Genomic DNA, 15,230 nt, shown 5'->3' on the forward strand with positions numbered 1-15,230 from the left:
GCTGAGCGAAATCAGGGCCTTCCAGAAAGTATCAACAGAAATGACAGCTCCAGAAGATCTCCAATTTGCCATGTTCCATTAAAGAATTTTAACAAATGAAGACTTCTATAGCCTTCAGCTAAAACAAGGTCAAGGAACTGACCTATTCCAAAAGACAGCAGGTTTTTTCTCTAAATTTCAACATCAAGTCAGAACTCAGAAACCTCAGTGTGAATGTAAAACAATCAAAGGGATTCACTGGTCTTCATCAGCTTTGTTGGTGCTGAATTTAGGTTCAAGATCTCAAGAGTCTTTCATACAACCAAGCACTATAAGTTTAGAAGTCATTTAGTTTAGTTTTTGGGCCACACAGGGCTGTGTTCAAGGATCATTCCTGGCATATGGGGTGTCGGGGATCAAACCTGGACCAGCTACATGCAAGGCAAATGCCCTACTTACTGGAATACTGCTCTGGCCCCTAGAAGTCATTTTAAAGCTGTCGTTACAAGACAGAAAAAAAAAAAAAGAAGAAAAAAGAAAAATGAGCAGAAATAACCAAAAACAGAAGGAAAAAAAGTTCATCTCTGCCCAGACAAATGTCAACTCCAAAGAATACAAAGCAATTGGCACCACACTGTGAAAATGCCAGAGTTGACATATACCCCTCTGGCTCCTAAGCACAACAGATTTTGCAGACTGAGTACAGAAGGGTGCCCCTGACGTCCCCCATTTACATGGGCAAAGGAGGGCTTTGAAGGATTGAAGTCAAAACTCCCAGCCCAAGGATGGCCATTTTTCTTCTCCCAAGGTTCGACCAAGCTCCCCAAATATAAATGCCTGTCACTCTTTTTCCTCCTCATTCCCTATACCTCCTTAGATACTTTATTTATTTGTTTGTTTATTATTTTATTGAATTACCGTGACAAGTTACAAAGCTTTCAGGTTTAAGTCTCAGTCATATAATGATCAAACCCCCATTCTTTCACCAATGCACCTGTTCCCCCACCAAGAACCCCAATATACCCCCCTCCAACCCCCCACCCCTCCGCACCTGAGTGGTCAATGATCTTCACTTTATTCTCTCTATACTTTGGATACATTCAATATTTCAACAGAGAACTGACTATTATTATTTGGAATTTTCCCCCAACAATCAAACCTGCTGAAAAGGTTAGTTTCTTTTCCATTGCTGAGAATGAAGATTATAGGAGCTTACACGGCCGCGACAGCAGCCATGCAGTTTTGGATTTCTGTTGTTTTAGCTCAGCTTACAGTCTAGATGCATTTCTGTAAGTGTCTGGGTGCCAAAATGGGTTAGTAGACCTCCTGGATCATAGTCTCTAAGGAGTAGAGGGGCCGTGTCGTGTGCGGCTGCTCCGGATCTCATCTGGGCAGAGGGCGTGCCGGTAACACCCCCATCCCATGATCTTTTGTGACACCTACTACAAGACACGTCAAGATACGTGCCACGTCAAGACAAGTTAGTACCTCGACCTCAGATACTTTAAAGAGCAAAAAGGGGGTATATGCCTCAACTACAAGGTGGTGAGTTAATGTACCAATAGTAACAACCCCAGGAAAGGTAAGTCAAGAAAGAACATAGGTGACCTGTAAGGTAAAAAAAAAAGGTAACAGAGTAGAGAGCAAATAGAGAAGGAGGGCGAGAATAGCTCTGGGGCCAGAGAGAATACAGCAGGGACAGCATTTGTTATCACCTTAAGGGACTCTGACAGTAGCCCACTGCCCCCAAACACAGAGCAAGCATTGCTGGTTGTGGGCCCCCAAACAAATAAAATTGAAAAAAAAAAAAAAAAGGATGGGACTGCAGTGATGGGACTGTAGTTCAAACACGAGGACTAATGTCAAGGTGAGAGATGACTCAGATTACTCATGGTGATGGAGAAGAAAAGTAGAGAGACTTGAGATTACTGGGGTACACCCATATGCATGGAACCCAAACACTGACCTTAGATGAGAGGAACCATCTTATTGAATGATCTGTAAGTGGCTTTATTTCAAGAAAACAGAAAGTGCTACTGAGAGAAAACACAATTCAAGTGATAATCTGATACAACTTCTAGGAGAGAGGGGAAGCTAAGGGGGAGTAAACAAGGAAAATGATTTTTTTTCCTTTCTTAAATTTTTTAAAAAAATTTACTGGATCACCTTGACTTGCAGAGTTACAAAGTTACTCATGATGAAGTTTTAGTCAGACAATGTTCTAACAACATTCTCACCAGTATCCACTTCCTTCCACTAATGTCCCCAGAAAAAGAAACACATTCAGTACCCACGTGTAGTAGATGTCACTATCAGGCAAGCTTTCTGTGCGCACTTTAAATGATGACTCAGTCCATGCTTAGGTTATGAGATCATGAATCTCTAATAACAAAAGAAGGGAGAAATTTGCCCTACTTGTACTTGTGGCTGGGAGAGTATTATACTAATTCAAATAATACAGCACCTCCAACCTCTGAGATGAAAAGGAAGAGGAGGTGATCAGAAAACTGTGTTTGATGACTCATAGCTGTGTTGACAAAATAACACAGATGTCTGTTGAAGAGTCTGAACAAATTTTTACACAAAATAAGAAATAATAGAATTTCTATGTTTCATTTTAAATATGCATAATTAAATTAAGTTACTTGAGGTAGACAATTGTTCCCTAAAAGTTTAGATTGAGTCTGTCTAATGAAAAGAATTTTTAAAAATGTGTAGGGCTGGAGCGATAGCACAGAGGTTGGGCATTCACCTTTCACGAGGCTGATACCCGTGTTCGATTCCTCCACCCCTCTCGAAGAGCCTAGCAAGCTACCACAAATATGGAGCCCGCACGGCAGAACCTGGCAAGCTACTCGTGCGTATTAGATATGCCAAAAACAGTAACAATAAGTCTCAATGCGAGACATTACTGGTGCCCGCTCGAACAAATTGATGAGCAATGGGATGACAGGCTACCTTAGCTAGGGTCTCTTTCTATTTGTATATATATGAATATTATGAATAGGAACAATATGCTTTCAGATGTACCTGCAGGAAAATTCTAGGGAAAAGAGACACAAAAAGATCAAGACAAGTTTCTAACCATATTTTAGGTTCCAGTAAAATAAAAGAAACAGATAAAATAAAGAAAAGGGTTGGAGTTAAGGTAAGAAGTCAGGTCATAATTTGGACAAATTACTTGAAATGCTAGTTTGATAGATAATGTGAAAATAACAATAATGAAGAATTGAGAGATGTAAATTACAACTCTTTAAATTACAGATAATAATTGACAAAAATCTGGCCTTTGTAGTGAAATATTTTCATGTACTACTGGTAGGAATATAAATTGAATTACAAATGTTGAAACACATCTTCAATACACAGGTGTATATTGGAGTCTATTAAACATATTGGTGAATTTGAAAAAAGGCAACTTGGACCAGCATTCAGAGAAAAGTGGCATGTATAAATTGGGTACACATTCCTTTTGTTATGCAGACAAATCATACATTCTAAAATGTGTTTCTCTTGGAGTGGCAAGATATTGAAGAGTTTTTACCCTCATCTTTATAGCTTTCCAAGTGTTTTCAGGATTTAAAAACATGTATCATTTTCAGAAAATATAAAAATCTTCAATCACCAGCACCCCCTCCCATTTTCTTAAAAAATTGGAACACAGCATAATCCGGGAAAACCATCCCAGATGAATGTAGCTGACATCAGAGCAGAGATGTATAAGAAGGAACATTTGGTCAAATTGGACCACTCCTGATTGTCCTATGGCTGTAACTTGATTCCTGAAATGAATAAGGGATTGGATGTTTAATGGGTCACTCACAGATCTAGTTTCCTGAACCTGGGTGGGGGGATGTAGGGCAAAGTACTGTAAAACCACATCTGAGCAAGGAGCAAATCATGCCTAAGAAAACATGGGAAGGGGTGAGGAAGGGGGAGGGGAAAGGAGGGAGAGGGAAGTGAAGGGAGAGGGAGAGGGAGAGACTGAGTACAGGAGTGTTACCTAGAGAAAAAAACACATAATTGCATTTATTGGGAAAACCATTTATTATAGGGTACGTATGGGGACCTTTGGGTGGGGGGGAAAAAGCTTTTCACACTGGCATGGGAGTAAAAAGCCAACTGACAGCAGATTACAAGACTAGATGACTGCATGGGAAACTCAGATAATAGAGAATTTTACGTAGGACTCCAAACACTGCTGGCTGAGAACATTACTCTGCAGTAAAGAAGTCACTAAAAATGATCAGGAGAGCACATGGGTGCAGGGTTACAGATGTATCATTCCAGGGACAATAAGGAAAAACAGCTGAGAGCACTAAGACCAAAACAGAGCGAATGTAGCCCCAAACCCATCAATCCTGGCAACAGAAGGAGTAATAGAAGAATCACCGCAGCAGAAAATTGGATTGGTGAAATAGGAGGACGATTTAAGAAACATACACTGAACATCAAAATTAACGGATACAGGAAGGGAACACAAAGATTCCATGAGTGCAGTGATTCAAACTTTAGATTGCAGGAGATCGTGAAGGAAAAAGAAAATGAACTAAACAACCAACAACAAGGAGGATATTTTTGAAATTTTTAACATTGTTGTAACCATGTGATCTCAGTAATAATACTTTTATACACAGTTTTGGTTTTGGGTCACACCTACTAGTTTTCACAGGGGACAATATATAACAGGGATCAAACCTAGCTCTCACATATCCAAGGCATGTGCTCTACCACTGAGCCATATCCCTGGGCCCCCAAAAGCAAATTTTTTAGTTCTGGGTAGAGAGTGAGGAGGTGGGGTGGAGAGGGGTATCTGTAAGTACCACAAAATAAAGAACAGATACTTTCAGAAGTGTGAAAAGCAAGTGATTAAAATTACAGCTTTAGGGCAGGGATGTAGTGCAGTGGGAAAGCACTTGCCTTGCATGTGTGAGGTCCTGGGTTCCATCACTGGCACCAAAAGATCCCCCAAGGGGAGGGAGAGGGGAGTGGGGAGGGAGAGGAAGAGAGGGAGAAGGAAGGAGAGGGAGAGAGGGAGGGAAGAAAAGTGCCTACCATAATAAAAATTAAATAAAATTTAAAAAATTTAAAAAGAAAAGTGCCTGCCATAGAGGCAAGTTGGGGTGGGAGGGAACCTGGGGACACTGGTGGTGGGAAATGTACACTGGTGAAGGGATGGATGTTGGAACAGTGTATGACTGCAACCTGATCATGAATAACCTTGTAACTGTGTATCTCACTGTGATTCAATAAGAAATTTTTTTAAAAAACGAAAAGAAGTAGCCCCTGAATATGGCCAGGTGTGGCCCAAAACCCCAAAGTGAAAAACCAGGTGAGGGGTTGGAGTGATAGCACAGCGGGTAGGGCGCTTGCCTTGCACATGGCCGACCGGGGTTCAATTCCCAGCATCCCATATGGTCCCCTGAGTATAGCCAGGAGTAATTCTTGAGTGCATGAGCCAGGAGTAACCCCTGTGCATTGCCGGGTGTGACCCAAAAAGAAAAAAAAAGAAACAAAAAAACCCCCACAAAATTCGGTAAGAATTTTGTGGTGACATCCCAAAAAACAAAAGCAACCGGTGTTGGCGTGGATGTGGGGAGAAAGGGACTCTCCTTCACTGCTGGTGGGAATGCCGACTGGTTCAGCCCTTTTGGAAAACAATATGGACGATTCTCAAAAAGTTAGAAATTGAGCTCCCATTTGACCCAGCAATACCACTCCTGGGAATATATCCCAGAGAGGCAAAAAAGGCATAGTAGAGATGACATCTGCATTTCCATGTTCATTGCCGCTCTGTTTACAATAGCCACAATATGGAAAAAACCAGAGTGCCCGAAAACAGATGATTGGCTAAAGAAACTCTGGTATATTTACACAATGGAATACTATGTAGCTGTCAGAAAACATGAAGTCATGAAATTTGCATATAAGTGGATCAACATGGAAAGTATCATGCTGAGTGAAATGAGTCAGAAAGAAAGAGACAGATATAGAAAGATCACACTCATATGTGGAATATAAAGTAGCTGAGAGGTACAAGCTTACAATGTTTCGATTCCTGGCAGACATTTCTCTGGACTTAGTTACTAAAATACTAAAATACAGAAATCCAAAACTATGCTGCTGCTAGTGCGGCCTCCTGACCTCATATCTCTTCATTCTCAGCAATGGAAAACAAATTACCAAATGCTTTCTTTTCAGCAGATCGACTTTAGGGGGGAGAAACTACAAATCAATAATAGTGAATTTTTTTTGTTGAAATATTGAATGTAATCAAAGTAAAGTGAAAGTAAAGTGAAATTTACCAGTTACACATGCGGGGTGGGGGGCTGGGGGGTGGGGGAAGGGGGGAGGTATATCGTGATTCTTGGTGGTGGAATATGTGCACTGGTGAAGGGATGGGTGTTTGAGCATTGTATAGCTGAGACTTAAACCTGAAAGCTTTGTAACTTTCCACATGGTGAATCAATAAAATAATTAAAAAAAGAATTTTGTGGTGAAAGATGAGATCACTCCACTTCAGCTGCCCTTTCAGAATTAAGATAGCTAAAAATAATTTTTTCAAACCTTTTTTATAGAAAGCAATAAAAGAAGTAATCTAATAATGTAGTGGCTTAAAAAACCTTTTAATTCAAAGCTTCTGTAAGCAAATACTATATATTACAACTCTGATTTTAAAAAAATAAGCAGATGACAGAAAGACACTAGAAACCAAGGCAATAAGACCAAGACACATGGAAATGAGCACAATTTACAAGCTGAGCAGGGGTGGGATCTGAGGCCATACCCAGAGATGTTCAGGGCTTACTCCCTGCATGTCTTATAAACATAATTTCCCAGAAACAGAACATTAAACTTTATTTCTGCTATTTTTATAATAAAAAATTGAAACAAGGGTTCAGGTGGGTTTGGTATGCATGCCTCCCCAGTGTCCTGGGTTTGATTCCCAAGCTCCACAAACCTGCACACAAACATAAAAACAACAGAAAACAAAAGTAGGAAGGGTCCACACACAGATATGTAGGTATATTTTGTTTTTGACTCTGAAGATTAGGGTATATTGACTGAAAAAAGAATTTGCAGCACAGAAATAAAGTTTAATGTTCTGTTTCTGGGAAATTATGTTTACAATACGTTGAATTAAAAACTAAACTATGAAAAGATTCCCAGTTGACTCTAAAAATGAAACAGCATTTCGGGGGCCGGAGCGATAGCACAGCGGGTAGAGCGTTTGCCTTGCACGTGGCCGACCTGGGTTCGATCCCCGGCATCCCATATGGTCCCCCAAGCACTGCCAGGAGCAATTCCTGAGTGCAGAGCCAGGAGTAACCCCTGAGCATCGCTGGGTGTGACCCAAAAAGCAAAAAAAAAAAAAAAGAAACAGCATTTCTTCTTACTAAGTATGAATACTCTTTAGGTAATATGGTACATTTATGCAGTATTATTTTAAATATGTATCCTAGACAATTCACTGAAATTGTTTGTTAAATTAATAAATTCTAATTGTTTTGGTCACATTACCCACTGTATTATCTCTCTGGCTCAGCATTGTCAATTTAATCAAGGATGGTGCCCTGCCTTCCCCCTCCCCCACCACCCCTGCCTATAGCTGCTGCTTAAACATGGAACTCTTATAAATTAAGGGGTGGGGGGCATTAGTTTTTCTTTTTTAAAATTTTCTTGAAGGCAAAGTAAATGAGTCTGAAGAGGTAGCACAATGGATAGGGATCTTGTCCTTGTGTCCGAGCCAGGTTCAATCTGCACTATCCTATACAATCCCCTAAGTCTGCCAGGAGTGATCCCTGAGTGTAAAACCATGAGTCTGCTCCTAGAACAGCTGGGTATGTCTCCAAAACCAAAATGAATAAATTAAAATAAAAGACAAAGTAATTGACCAGATAGGTCTCAGCAAAAGAAAATGCAAGGCCTTTAGATTTTATATATATAATTTCAACTTCACTCCTAATAAAATCCATGCTAATTCAAACCAACTAAAATGGCATGTTTCATCCATTAGACTGATTAAATATTTAATACCATTGAATAAGGTTGTGAAATAGGAGGCATTTCAACAGGATGTGGCTCAATGGTAGAGCAATTGCCTTGCAAGTGTGAGATCCTAGACTTGATCCCCAGCTCTGCATGGTCCCTTAGCACTGCTGGGAGCCACCCTCCATCACCAAGCTTGGGAAAAGCTGCCAATACTACTCTAAGCAGAATACAACAGGCATTTTGACACATTGCAGGTGGAACAGTGGTTTGCCAAGGGTGGGGCTATGGAAGTTGACCACACCAGGCGAGGACCATTGTCCATAGTGAATTTATAAATAAAAACTGAAAGCTGTAGGCTAGAGATGTGCATGTGTGGGAGCTGGGTTTGAAGACCAGAAGAAATAAAAATGAAGGAAAGAAACTAAAAGTTGTTCTGCCTTTCAACATCATGCAGCAATGTTAAATATGTCTGTGATAAAATACTCCCTGAAAAAGATTTCCTGTTGCTTTGAAATTCTAAATAATTGTTGCAGATACCCATTAAGTGTTTATACCATAGATGTGAGCTTCAAATGAGAAATTTTTCATTACGTTTTTCTTAAGCAATGACTTGTATGTGAGGTTGATTTGGAGAACTCCCAATTTGGCCTCTGCTATACGCAGACTCAGTTCCACACATTCATTTCTAAAGTTGTCTGTAATGTTTTGAAATGGTTCATGATCATTTTGAGCACAGTTTGTCCCAACTCCCTGCCATACTCTACATATTACTGCACTGAAAACAATAGATCTGAAATAAACAAAGACAGCTGTGTGCTATTTCTCTTTTCTAGATTATCTCTCACCCCCCCTCCCCTTTTTAGGAAGTTTTAGATGAGATAATCAGACACAAAAATATTTGCAGACAGCAGGAATCAGCCTCAAACAATAAATAGTGAAACACAAAGCTTTAAAGTGCTCATTTAAAGAACAGTGCACGGAAACTGTGGTTAAGGTCATTAACTCCAGAACAATACAACATAAGGAAATGGACATTTACACAGATAAAATATCAAATTTTGAGGACTACCAGGAGACAATAAAAGATGCTAAAATAACAAAAAGGGGTTTGTTTACTTAAGGGTTTGGGTAAGAAAGGACTGGATCAATAGCATCAATGTTTACTATCATTCTGGGGTTTTAGCTCAATCTTGCAGAAAACTGCAGGGGAAAAAAATTGCCGAATAAAACAGAAATTTAACAATTTTTCCGAGGGGGCAATTTTAGAGTTAATATTTTCTACAATATGTTGTTTATTCATTATTTTTTACTAGAATATTTCATTTTTGGGGACATTTAAGATGAGATAATCAGTCACAAAAATGTTTTTAAAGGTCCCTATTTATTTTTATCATATTTCACGTTTATTACTGAAAATAATATTGTCATACAGAAGAGAGATATACTAAAAAGATTGCCTGCTGCAAATATCCAAATTACCACGTGGAGAACAAAATGATACATCCAATACCAAAAAGAAAACAAGTGGTGAGAGAGAGAGAAAGAGGGGGGGGGAGAGAGTGGGGGGAAAGAGAGTAGGGGGAGGAAGAGAAAGGGGAGAGGGAGGAAGGGAGGAAGGGAGGGAGGAAGGGAGGAGGGAGGGAGGGAGGGAAGAAGGAAGGAAGGAAGGAAGGAAGGAAGGAAGGAAGGAAGGAAGGAAGGAAGGAAGGAAGGAAGGAAGGAAGGAAGGAAGGAAGGAAGAAGGAAGGAAGGAAAAGCATATAACCACCTAAGCACAAGCTTTGCATACAAGAGGCCTGAGTCCCCTGTATCACATGGTACTCACCCACCCACTCAACTGATGGTGCCCCTATGCATGCCCCCCAAACTCCCTGCAGCCCCCCAAAATAGGCCCATTAAAGTTATGTAACTGCAGACAGAAGCACTGAGAAGTCAAATCAGTAATGAACAAAAGATGGTTATCAGCTGGTAAAAGAATGAAGCAGGGGACAGAAGTAGAGAAAAGAACAGGAGCTAAACACTAAGTATTCTTTATTATTTTTTCCTCACATGAACTTTTAAAATAGTAGACTTCTGTACTATAGAGATGTTTACATAATCAAGATAATAAAATGAAATTAAATAGATGAATAATCAAACTTCAACAACGGAAACAAATGGAATAAATGATCTAAACTGTCTACCAAGTTGGTAATATGAAGAAAAGAATATTTTAAGTCACTTTTCATTAAACAAAGTTCTTTTGACCTACATCCTTACTGGGGGACATATCCTAAGGGTAATACAAACGATAAAGAAATCTTAATGGTTAAAGTATTTAACATAAGGTTTTGTAATTTGGGACCTCCTTTATTTATCCTGTAGGATAAAGCAAGTATGTAATTATGTAAATGTTATTAAGAACCACTGTGTCAAGTGGAAGGCAAAAAATACAATATTAGAATTGGATTGAATCTGCATTGGTATGAAATATACAGATGCAATAATAAACATCATAGAAACATATGCTATAAATAAATACTTAAAGAAATGGAGAGAGAAAAATATAGAGAGAGAAATATAAATATTTCCTAATTAGAAGTAATCATTCCTAGTAGCAATGAATATCTCTAAGGCTCAGAGCTTGCTTTCTAAATGCCGTTCCACATGACAAAGAACCAGGGCTCAACTGAGAAATGACTGGTTCCAGTCCAAGGTAGGAAAATGTAGGCAAAGCCTAAATCTTCAGCTTGTTTTTTTCTACAAAGTAGAAACGGTTAATGAAAGTCTGTAACAAAGGTACACTAATGACAACTTTGACAGACTCTCCACCAGTCACCTGAGAAAATTTCAGTATCAAAAGAATAATGATTACAACTGATTGTAACAAATCAAATACATAAAAACCATGAGCCCAAAATAGTCTAAAAAGAGGTGGGTTAAAAAGAAGCTCATCAGTAACCAGTTGAGGTGACTCTCACACCACGCTTTTTCAAAATTTCTCATTAAAAGTAAAGCATTAAGCATGCATTCTGCCTTTGAGGGAGAGAACTTGTTCCCTGTGGGCAAAAAAAAGGAAAAAGAATGTCAGTTATCAAATGCAGAAGGCATTTATTTAATTGTTTGCACCCCCTGTATGTACAGACAATAATAAAGCACACTACATCATCAGTGACAAACATTTCATAGTTCTATTTTGTTTGTCTACAGCATTTTTGAACCTTCATCAACCAGTTATCTTTCAATACAGGAAAAGATATTACTGTGTTGAAAGTATTTTAGGAAATACTACCAGTATTTCCTGTATACATATTTTAAAATTTTGGGTAAGTTTATTCTATTTTAATTTGCCAGTGTCAGTCAATAAAAAAATTCGAAAATTTTTCAAAAAAAGAAGGAAACTTATTCAGGGTAAAGTCCTCTATAAATCATAGTCATTATTAGTCACAGGTTATGTACTCATTTCAAACGAGGAAAGTATTAATACAGTGAACTCCAAGCTTCTAATAATTCAATAATCTGACACCTTTCTGATGCAGTACTACCCTTAATATGCGTTTAGAAAAAAATTCACTATAAATAGAATCACACCTTTAAGTTTGTTACAGGAATTACAAAGGCTAAAGGAACAAGATAAATGACACTATATGGGAAAGATTAGGTAAATACAATATTTGCCAGGATCCAGCCTAGGGCTTCACAAAGTCTCTATCATTTAACAACATCCCCTTAAAACTATACTCTATATCACCTTTAAAGTTACCACAGGGCTAAAGAGATAGAATAGGGGTTAAGGCACTTGCCTTGCATGTAGCTGTCCCAGTTGGAATCCTTGGCTCTATACATGGTCCCCGAGCATGGCCAGGGATCACTCCCGAACACAGAGCCAGGCATTAACCCCACTCCCCTCCTAAATAAAGTTAATACGGTCCCGCTCCCTCCCTACCAAATATGTCTTCACTGGGGAGTTCATCTGCTCCCACATCTTCTCTCATTATCAATGAAGTTCTAAAAACTACCCAAATGATTTCCTAGCTTACTTAATTCCCCTATTTCCAACTCCACTGTCTACCCAATGAATGCTTTCATCTAGTATCCCCCAGGTTCCTCAGAACTGCAAATACAAATTATTCACTTCTCTTTCTGGGGAAACAATAACAACAAAAACCACCAAAATCTACCATATTTTTAAAATTATAATAATAATTATTATAACAACTAAAATTCATTAGATACTTAGTATACACCTGGAAGCAGTTTAAGTTCTGTACAAAGCATTATTTCATCCAACCCTCACAACAATCCTAAAAGTACTCTGTTTCTTTTCATAGTCTAAGGAACACAGAGAGGTTTAGTAAATTGCTACAGTAGCAAAGATACAAAATGGCAGAGTTAAGTAGCACTGCACTAGAGCAGTGGTCCTCCTGTTGTTCATGGATTTGCTCCAGCGGGCACCAGTAATGTCTCCATTGTGAGACTTGTTACTGTTTTTGGCATATCGAATACTCCACGGTAGCTTGCCAGGCTCTGCTGTGGGGGCGGGATACTCTCAGTAGCTTGCCTGGCTCTCCAAGAGGGATGGAGGCAACCACCATACCCGCTGTGCTATCGCTCCAGTCCATGCCACAGTTAAGTATAAAAGGTAATTAATTTTAAAGATTTGAAAGCTGCAGTTTATACTATAGTCTATTTCCTTTAATGTATCATACCTCCTACTCAATCACCAAAGAGTATTCAGTTCTCCAGCTCATTTTGCTCTTTCCATTTAAAGACCCCTGCCCCCATCCACAGCACCATCATCTTTTTTCCTGGTTAAGCCAACAGCTTCCTAACTCAGCTCTCAGCCTTGTTCTCCAGCATAGCCAAAGTACTTTACCTCCTCAAGTACAAATCTACTTTTGATAGAAACCTTCCAGAGACTGGGGCCACAAAAATAGTATAGCAGGTAGGGAGCTTGTCTTAGACCCAGCTGACCTCAGTTCAATCCCCAGCATCCCACCTGGATAACCAAGCCTGCCAGGAGTGATTCCTGAATAAGCTCTGAGCTTTGCAGAGTGTGGACCCTTCCTGCTCCCCTGCAAAATAATAATAATAGTAATAATAATTATAATAACAAACAAAAACCTTTTAAAGATTTTTGGAAGCTGCCTTGGTACACAATTCTTCAAAGGTTTTCTAACACTTTAAGGTTTCTTAGTGTCCTCTTATGCTTCTCTGCAGAGCTCTCTCCATGATCCATAACACTATAAATTCTTCCACTTCACAGTGGGTTTTCTCTAGGGTTTTGGACATGTGCTATGGACACTGACAATCTTCCTCCAACACCTGGTCTGGAGCTTTCTTACATACTCCTGTCTACACCAGGATGTCATTTCTTGAAATAAGTTCCACAATCTCTCAGACCCAATTTAGCTGCCTCTCTTCTTTCATTCTCTAGAATCCTGTAGTCACCTTATCAAATATGTACATCCACATATTTTATCACTATTATTTACGTAATTATCTCACTTCCTGGAACCTGAGAACAACTGACTCAATGATGAAAGAATAAATGAAATACAAGAAAACAAAAAAATAAACAAACAAGTGAAAAACCTACCAAACCTACCCGATCTAATTTTTTCTTATTGTCACTGTCACTGTCATCCCGTTGCTCATCGATTTGTTCAAGCGGGCACCAGTAATGTCTCTCATTGAGAGACTTATTGTTACTGGTTTTTTTTTTTTTGGCATATCCAATACACACGGGTAGCTTGCCAGGCTCTGCCGTGTGGGCTCCATACTCTCAGTAGCTTGCCGGGCTCTCCAAGAGGGGCAAGGAATTGAATACGGGTCAGCCGCGTGAAAGGTGAAAGCCCAACCGCTGTGCTACTGCTCTAGCTTAAATCTAATAATTTTAAATAATTTTTTCTCATTAAAAATATTTAATATGTTTCTATTGTAAAACATTAAATATTTAAAATTAATCAGAAAAATTTGATATGCCAAAAACAATAACAGCAAATCTCACAATGGAGACGTTAATGGTACCCGCTCAAGCAAATCGATGAGCAATGGGATGACAATGATACAGTGAATATTTTTCCTTACTAAATATAACAAATCTAACTAGAAATATTCCACTCAAACCTTTATTTTTAATGCCCTCCTCATACAATACCAAACTCTCCATTATTCACTTATGGTATCAAAGCTTTGAACTATAATAGTTAATTAACTATAATAGTTTAACTTTGTTGAAACACTAGTTTAACAAAGTCCGCTATCTTTTAATCTCCATATATGGTTTTCAAAAGAGCATTTTACAAAGCAATAGCCTTAGACTCTTCAAAAATGCCAGTGTTATGAAAGAGAAAAAAAATAAGAAAGTTAGGAATACTGGTATAAAAATTTACAGACTAATAATATTCAGGACAAGTGAAGCACTGTGATTCTCATTTTAAAAAGCACCCTAGCTTTTTAAACAGAGAAAAGAGAGAAAAAAGAAAAGAAAAACTATAAGGGCATTTTTGGAACTGGAAACATCTGAACATGACCTGTACATTAAACACTTTGATTGTTTTGTTCTTACATTTCTTGAATGTGAAATGGGATTGTGGTTTTGCAGGAATATCTTTTTTCTTAGAACTATGTGGTGGAAGTATTAAAATGTGGGCAACTCACTTTCAAGTATTTTACTTTCAAAAAGGCATATCATGCTTATTCCTACACATGATCAGGTAAGCCCAAAGAACAGTGCAGGGGCTGAGCAACAGCTATCTTGCTAATAATAAGGTCTACATGTCTACGTGTCTACATGAGTTGAGGATGATCCTGGCATGGCTGCCTCTGGTCTCTGGTGCCATACTGATTTCCAGCCACACCAGAGCACCAGAGGGGTATAAGCCCCAGCAAGCTCCACAACTAAAAAGATAGGTAAGTGCCACTGCTAGGAAATGCAGGCCGTGGAAAGCATGTGGAAAGCAGCAGTTCATCCACAGAGGTGCCAACAGTTAACAGTGGTTTGGGAAAACGAATATGTGGGCAAGGCAATGTCTCAGAATATTCACATGGATCAAGTCACTCAACCTTTGTTGGAATATAGCTCTAAACATTTTAGGTTTAACACTGGTATGTCCATTCTCCCTTGCCACAGGAAGTATACGTTTACTGGGTTATACCCATCACAATGTTCCGGAGGCACCCACATTCCTCTGTTTATGGGAATATAGCTTTCAACATTTTAGGATAACATTGGTATGTCCTGTCTCCCTTGCCACAGGGAGCTTAGGGTTATCACA

The 15,230-nt window shown here is 39.0% G+C and overlaps 1 protein-coding gene across 8 annotated transcripts in view; it reads right to left on the bottom strand.

Moving 5' to 3' along the window:
• The window catches only part of MAGI3 (membrane associated guanylate kinase, WW and PDZ domain containing 3), a 314,958-nt gene that overhangs the window by 142,202 nt on the left and 157,526 nt on the right, over window positions 1-15,230 (bottom strand). The window lies entirely within an intron of this gene.

The sequence above is a fragment of the Sorex araneus genome, chromosome 5, assembly GCF_027595985.1.
Source record: "Sorex araneus isolate mSorAra2 chromosome 5, mSorAra2.pri, whole genome shotgun sequence".
Lineage (NCBI taxonomy): Eukaryota > Metazoa > Chordata > Mammalia > Eulipotyphla > Soricidae > Sorex > Sorex araneus.